Source organism: Protomyctophum bolini (genome assembly GCF_963924005.1).
Source record: "Protomyctophum bolini genome assembly, chromosome: 22".
In the NCBI taxonomy this organism is placed as follows: Eukaryota; Metazoa; Chordata; class Actinopteri; order Myctophiformes; family Myctophidae; genus Protomyctophum; species Protomyctophum bolini.
The window spans coordinates 25,850,151-25,858,339 of record NC_137883.1 but is presented as its reverse complement, the minus strand read 5'-3'; the positions used below and the strand labels follow the sequence as shown (position 1 = coordinate 25,858,339).

At 43.0% G+C, this 8,189-nt stretch overlaps 1 protein-coding gene across 1 annotated transcript in view; it reads left to right on the top strand.

Annotated features, from left to right (window-relative positions):
• The first annotated feature begins 2,925 nt into the window (after positions 1 to 2,925).
• The window catches only part of arhgap24 (Rho GTPase activating protein 24), an 89,919-nt gene continuing 84,655 nt past the window's right edge, over positions 2,926 to 8,189 (top strand). The window contains exon 1 of the mRNA XM_080756151.1: positions 2,926 to 3,369. The gene's annotated coding sequence lies outside the window, so the exon portion shown is untranslated. The remainder of the gene's footprint in view (positions 3,370 to 8,189) is intronic.

Sequence of the window (8,189 nt, the reverse complement as noted above, 5' to 3'; positions counted from 1 at the left end):
GTTTGTTTTGTTTTGGACCAATGCAAGTTGGAAATGAATGCCCCACCCAGATATTACGGTATGTCTGTGTCACTTTTATGCCGATATATGGAGTTCTTTGTCAGGCATGGCCAAATATAGTCTATGCAGACATCAGAATGATGTCAGAACAGGCCAGCTCCATATGGACACTGGACAGGCCCTGTCCAGAGCCCGGGCAGAGGCCTTTTAGGGGCGCTTCTGGTAGTTTGTTGCTTACCTTTGATGCAGTAAAAGGTTTTTCGGAAAATCGATGGAGAAACGCAGTTAACTGATTACATGATTGTGTAACTTTACAAATGTAACAAATTAAAATGTTTTGACCCATAAAACATTAAATCCATCTGATTACATTTGTACAATCTCAAGAGTTAATAACACTCTGGACTTTACTGTGTAGTTATAAGAATCTTGACTGTAGGCTTAGTTGTTGTTTTTTTGTTTATGTTTTTATTCTATGGCTGCCTATATGACAAATGACCTTTCTCATTCAACGAGGCATGCAGTCAATAGTGGACCACCATAACAAAAGAATCGCACAGACCACTCCCCAAGCAAATATGATGCACTCTCTCCAGCGGTGTGTAAACAGATGGTCTCACACCAGAGTGAAGAAAGTATAAAAGATGTTTGTCCCAGTGACTGTGCGTACAGTCATTAGTCTCTGTCATCTGGAACACACCTTCAAACTAGGGCATATTTGTGTGCTATTCATTCAATTTGTTACATCTCATATCGTTGCTGTCGGCAATACATCTGTTCTGCGACGGGTCTCTGGGTCTCTGGATCGCATTTTCACCGAAAATGTAAGATCTGGTCTCTGTGTCAAACACTCCAATGTTGTTGTAGTAGATGATGTCCTGACTCCTCATTCCCAAATTTGTCTCAATATGGCAGGCTGGCAGTGCTAACATTCACAGCAGTTGGCCGTGGCGGAGTGCCAGTTGCATTCACTAGCCTAAAGAAAACCAGACCTTTGTGGTGGTATCCAACTTGTAGATGGCAGTGTTGGTGTATCTCATCTGCTTGACTGATTTGTGTAAATTCCTCAGCTTGTTAATTCCTCCATTATGATATGACCTTCCCCAAGACATATAGGCTGAGTGTTCACACCTCACTCGAGGTGTGTCAGAAACACATTAATTGCTGTAACCACGTGAGGATTTTTTATGTTGATGTTTGTAGGATAGGCATTTATAAGCTTTCAGCTTCAGCCTATTCCTTTTGATCACCTCCAGTTCCTTTTTTTATGTAACCGTGTGTTAACAAATAAGCTGTTTTGTTACTGTGAAGATGATCAAATAAACTAAACTAAACTAAAACAAAATTACTAGTCCATAATATGCAGACCACATCCATCTTGCTGGCACCTTGATGGCACTACTATAGGTGCAATTTCCAAATTTGACAGCCCTGCCACATCCAAACAGAAAAGTCCTATTTGATTGTATTAAACAAGTAACAACGTTAAACTCACCAACACTGTGAAGGCCTACCACCTGTTTCGAATTTGCACTAAATGCAGGCAGTGTTTCCAAACTCTGGCAGTTATGAAACAAACACTTTGCAGATTAAAAGACTATAATTCAAGGTCATACAGCTGCAATGTTGGTGACTGAGTTTAACGTTGTTTAATACAATCAGATAGGACTTTTGTGTTTGGATGAATGGGCTGTCAATGGGTAAATTGCACAGATATAGTTACCATGACCTTGCTGGCAAGATGGACAACTTACAAGGTCTGCATATAGTCAATGGCGTGACTCGTGAGTGACTCCTGGGCTGGGAGGCAATTAAGGCGTCTAGAAGGCATGTGTGTAGCCTTTTTATTTACCTGATAGGCTACTTCATGGTTAGCCTACAAATTTCACCCACTTCTTCACATGATCATGTGACAATAACATTCGGATACATAAGTATCATCATATCATGTGTGTGTGTGTGTGTGTGTGTGTGTGTGTGTTAATTAAGTGATATGTGAATCCCTTGACTCCTTCAAAACCGCTCTCAAAGGGCACCTGGACGGCTGCAATTCGAAACTGGCCCCCGTAAAATCTGAATCCCCCCCCCTTTTTCCCCTCACTGTATATGTTTCTTTTCCCTTTTTGCTTCCTTTATGATGAATTCCTGTTCTGTTCTTTGACTATATATAGAAGTGTCTATTTGTAGCCTACGAACATGGTGGACCCTCTTGTAAACAAGTGTAATGCTTAATTAATTGGGTCGTCCACTCACAGTTAACAGTCTTTGTATTGAGTTTGTGCTCGAAATGTACTGTAATTCTGCAAACTGTTAATAAATATTTCAATCAATCGATCAATCAATAATCAAGTGTGTGTGTGTGTGTGTGTGTGTGTGCGCGCGCGCGCACGTGCGTGTGCATTACTGCATTACCATTAGGTCAGGTGGGCGGATTATGTGAATGGTGAGTGAGTGAAAGTTGTTAAGGGCTTTGTGTGAGTGTGAATATTTGTGTACTACTCTACTCAGAATTCTGAAAGTCTCTGTTGCGCGGCTGCACATTTGGGAGACGATGAGCTTCCTCAAACATTCTATCTCACCCAAACAGCACCCCCTCCGAGCCTCACTCTCTGTTCCGCACCAACACGGTGTGTGTGTGTGTGTGTGTGTGTGTGTTGTCGAGTGAGCGAGCTACCGCGTGCGATTTGCGAGTGTGTGTGGCTGTGAGGACTCCAGGCTTTCCACCTCGGAGGACGGACGGCTCACTGAAAGTGAGTGAATGAGTGTGTGCGTGTTGTGTGTGTGTCATGTGCGTGTGTGTGTGTGTGTGTGTGTGTGTGTGTGTGTGTGTGTGTGTGTGTGTGTGTGAGAGAGAGAGAGAGAGAGAGAGAGAGAGTGGGTGAGCGTGTGTTTGACTCCCCGTCCCCGCCGCCAGCGGCCAGTGCCCCATGACATGTGTCGGTGGTGTCAGTGACTGTCGTCGCGGGCTTGCCAGCCAGCCATCTCTCGTCGTCGTGCGTGCGTGCGTCGTGGGCTGTCTGGAAGAAGAAGAAGTCCCGGTGGAGAGTGGAGAGAGTGTTTTCACTGTTTTGTCAGCACGCAGATGGTCTGAGCAGCAGTCAGGTCAGGAGGACTCAGGAGGGGAAACTTTCCTTCTTCCTTCTTCCAGCTCAGACAGCGAGCCTCAACAACTCCTCTGGTGTCAGCTGGCCGAAGCTTATGGAGGAGTCAACAGCAGCAGCCCAGGAGGAGAAGAAACACTCTACAGCTGAAGGAAGAGCGGCTTCTGTTGCTTCCAACCGGGGATTTTGTTGTTGAATTTGTCTGCGTCCAGTGAGTTGGATATCTTCCACGCACGCATCGATCCCACAGGACAGTTTTTTATAAAGGGTGAGTGTGTTTATTGTTTACTACTGGGTCTGGTTGCTGTTGTTTTTTGTGCTGTACGAATGGAACTGTTTTACAATGCACACCTTTTTTGATTGATTGAATACTTAATTAACAATTTGCACTTTGCAGATTGTAGGTACGTTTTACACAATGATTTAAAGGATAACAAAAAAACAAACCATATAGGGCTTGTTTCCAAACTTTCCATTGTGGTCCTGACTCCTGTGTATTCAATTCATAAATTCATCACTGCAAAAATACTGAGTCAATTTATCCACGTCACGATAGTGTTACTTAATAATTTGAGTATGCATTTAACTGAGCGAGACAGGGAGTGCATTTTGGTTACATTTTTGTACAGGTGAACAATACAGGAGGATTCCAAAGTGTATTTTCTTGGTGCTGTTTTTGCAATCTGCTATCTGTGTGACAATCTGCTATCTGTGTGCTGAGGTATTTGTTACAGAAGTTGATACTGTATATAGTGTTTTGTCAAGTGTTTTAGAGGTCGTGATGTCCTCATCCACCACACACACACACACACACACACACACACACACACACACACACACACACACACACACACACACACACACACACACACACACACAGTACTGTCAATGAAAGGGGGCTGATGGCTGGCTGAAGTTATTTTCTCTAATTAAAGTGCTGGAGTCACAAAGGGATAATGGAAAAAAGAAAGGGAAGCTCTGCACACTCAGATCTGCAATCAATGTATTTATTTTGCAAGCTTTCGGTCTACTGACCTGAAGAAGGTCAGTATGCAAAATAAATACATTGATTGTGAACAGATCTGAGTGTGCGGAGCTTCCCTTAATTTTTTTTTCTCTCACCAAGAGAAAAAAACTTACTTTTTTGTTACTTATATGAGGCATTTTACAATTTATGCATATGCAAAGGATAATAGGCTCGCTTATATAAAACAAATTGGTCATAATAATCTACATACAATATACCACCTAACATTATATATAACCTGTATTATGTCACTGCTGGCTTCTTCATATTTAAGTCAGTGTGTCACTTCCTTACACAGTATGTATTTAAAGCTCAGCCAAACCCCATGCAGAGGTGCTTTTCCTCTTTCCAAGACAAGTGGAGAGAGATCATGGTACTTACACATGCCTCTGACGGAGGCATGGGATTCTGAATTAAACAAAATTAAGCTAAAATTCCATACTACACTTTAGATTACTGTGGTTTACCAGTAAGACGCCCTGAGGGCGAGAAGCTACCTCGGCCTAAAGGGCGAGGTTGCGTGCACCCATCGGCCTGGGTGACGGCAGACTGCTGGGCAAGCGTCCAGGCGCTTTGGCATGGGGGGGGTCAGATCAACATGAGGAATGAATTCTGTACTGGCCATATATGGAGCGTGTCTTAGTGTACAGGGTTTGATGAGGTCAGATCAACATATGGAATGTCAGAACAGGTCAGCTCTATATATGGAGGTCTAAGGGTGGCAGTGGGGGCAGTGTCTTGAGGGTACAGGGTTTGATGAGGGCCCAGGTAGGGCCGGGCCTGTTGAGAGCTGTAGTTTTCACTGGCTGCCATAATAACTTTGTCTAGAGTTTGAATGGACAGGTATCAGGTATCAGTCAAAACATATGGGATGACAGACCAGGTCAGCTCCATAGTCCATATACGGAGATCTAAGAGTTTGAGGTTTGAGGTCAGATGTAGAGTTGCTGGCCGGCTCCATACAGTATATGCAAATATAGGTGATGATCCAGTCTTCTCCATGTATGGCTATCCAGGGTTTGATGTGGTCAGTGTCGTTATCTTCATATATGGAGACGGCTATATATGGATCGTGTCACGAGGCGTGAAGGACTGACGACCATATATGGTGGTGTGACATGTCACGAGGCGTGATGGACTGACAGCCATATATGGTGGCGTGACTAAGTCACTGACGGACTGACAGATTTTTCTGGTTTTCATAGTAATCTGTGACCTATGGTCGCAACCAAAGATTTCATCATCATTATGTTCAGTCGAGATTTGAACGTGATGAATGTTGAATTTTGGCCACTGTCATGACTCATTGATCACTAACAATAATACTCAAGATGAGGAATTATCATAACCAGAGGAGGAGTCAAATGCACAACAATGTGTATCTAATATCTATCTACTACCTGGACAGTCCTGATGGGGATCAGTGGGACAGACAGAGTAGACTTTATGATTACAGGTGAAGGTTGATGAAAACTGTAATCTTCAAAACATCGGCCCCACATTTAAAACTATGAGTTGCATTCGATTGGTGTGGTAAACCTTAAAATCTGGTTTGTGGTTTGGGCTTTACAGGGCAGGTTGAGCAACCCCTCTCCCAATGTGGTCAAAATTAACTTTAAAACAGTGGTTCGCCTGTTAAATTCAAGAACCTCCATAACTCTGAGAGTGTACAAATGGAACCAAATGGACCCTTGTCCCTTACAGACCTGTAAATGTCCTTTTGGAACCCCCTCAAGGAACCCTGGCCTGAGGGTCCCTGGACTCCACTTTGAGAACCAGGACACTTGCACTTAAATCCAAGTTGTCTCTGTACTCGGTGTGCTCTTTTACACCTGTACACCAAATCTCGTCTTGGTGGAAAATAGGCAATCGACAAACTCACAATGCTTGTAGATCATTTTTTTCTTTATCATTAAAATCTTTAGTTTATCTACGGGGTCATTTCTGTCAAGTTGCGCAATATATATATTTTTTTGTGGTGTTCATTATATTTCTCTTATGTTTGCTTTGGGCCAATAGCTGACGTGATTATTAAAGTTACACAACAGTCAACCTGTCGTGAGCACAAACAGGAACTCAGCAGGACACAGCAGAAAATAACAACAAAAAGACTCAGAACACCTGAAATGTTTCTGCTGCTGCTTTAGTTGGGCAATTTTTAGCCAACTAACAATCTACGAGCTCTGTGTCCGTCCACACCGTCAAGTGATGATATGCCCAATGACAAACACGCTAAAAAGATCAAATATAATGCTAGTTATATCGACTTTGGTTTCATTGAGAACAGTGACGGGAGACCAAAGTGTGTGTTGTGTCTTCGGTGCCTAGCAAAGGAGACTAACAAGCCAGCCAACCTGAAGAGACATCTGCAAACAATGAACAAAGAACATGTCGGGAAAACAAAATAATTCTTCCTTCGAGAGAGTGAGAAATACACACGCCAGAAGAGAAAACATGAATGGAGAACATTTCCACAGTTGCACTGAGTGAGCAGTTGAGCTCATACTTCAGTGATGTAGAGACACCGCTGCCTGGGACTGGGTGCGGGATCCGTTTGCTCCAGCAGCAACAAGTGGCCTCACTGCAAAGGCAGAAGAGGAGCTGTTGGAGTAATCCTGTGATAGGACACTGAAGGCTCGATTCAAGCAAGTGCCTCATGCAGACTTTTGGGCCCCCTCTCACGTCAGTATCCTGAACTCACTGCCAGGATACCCCATGGCAGTAAGGAGGCCATGCGAATATTGCTACCCTTTCCCACCACGTACCTCTGTGAGTCATCATTCTTCATTCATGGCTGTGATGAAGACAAAGTACAGGGCTCGTTTGCATGTGGAAGACAATATTAGAGCCTGTACATGTGTTTTGTAACAGTCTTGCTGCTGTTCATTTTATGAAAACCATTAGTTACCTGAGAAGTGTGCTGTCGGGTTAAATTTACATATATAAATACATATATATCTGTTACACTGTGTTGCTAGGCAGTAATGAAATGGTGTTTGACTGACACTTTTCAGAATACTTTGTTCTGTATAAGGTGTGATAACTTCTGATTTGTCTTGCTGCTGTTTATTTTTTAGAAAATCATTAAGATCAGTTTCTATTGAAAAGTGTGTCGGGTTTTGCACAATATGAATAAAATGACTATTGCATTGGCACATGATTCATATTGTTGTAGTGGTTTTGTGTTTGTGACTATGAAATGGGTCAGACTCGATTGAATCCTGGTCTCTAAAATGACCTCCCCCTGGCCAGCCGGGGCTCCTGATGGAGGGGAAAGGAACTGGTCGGAATAACGTGTCCCTTCCACGTGCTACGTCCGGCCGGGGGAAATTCCCCTCTGTCAGGTGAAAAGAAGCAGCTTGGACTCCTCATGCATAGAAGGAGGCATGAGGTCAGTCCGCTGCCCCCCCAGGTTGGCAGAGGAAGTGTAGCGCCCAGGATTACATTAGATAATTGGCACTGGGTGAAAAGAAAACTGGGTTACAAAATCGTGGGATAAAATTAAAGTTAAGAGACTCGATTGAAAAGGTTTTAATACAAATAATACAAATAGTACTATAGTACTACTTACAACTTGTGGTTGTAAGTAGATGCTCATCGGTGTTGCGAGGATGAGAGGGTACCTGGAAAGAATTCTCCCCCCAAAGGGTTACCTGGGTCAAAAATGTTTGGGAACCCCTGCTGTAGACAACATTATACGCCTGCCTTATTATGCCACACCTCTGGAATAAGGTTGCTTATTTCCCTGAGTAATGTATTCTACGGGATTAGGCAGCATTCATGCAGTTTGTCAGCAGATGTAAACAAAAGAAATGAAATTATTAAAATTATTATTTCAAAATCAGAATAATTTGCGGGTTATATCGTAAATGAGTATTCTTATTTTATTATCACCTTAAGTACAGTGTTGCGCCCTGAAAATAATAGAAACAGATATCCCATGCGGAGCCCCCAGATTGGTCGTAATGGGGAGAGATCTAGCTTTATTCACCCTGACATGTTGTACCCGATCAGACAGGAAGAACTCCACCCATCTGATGATATTGGTGTTAACACAGATA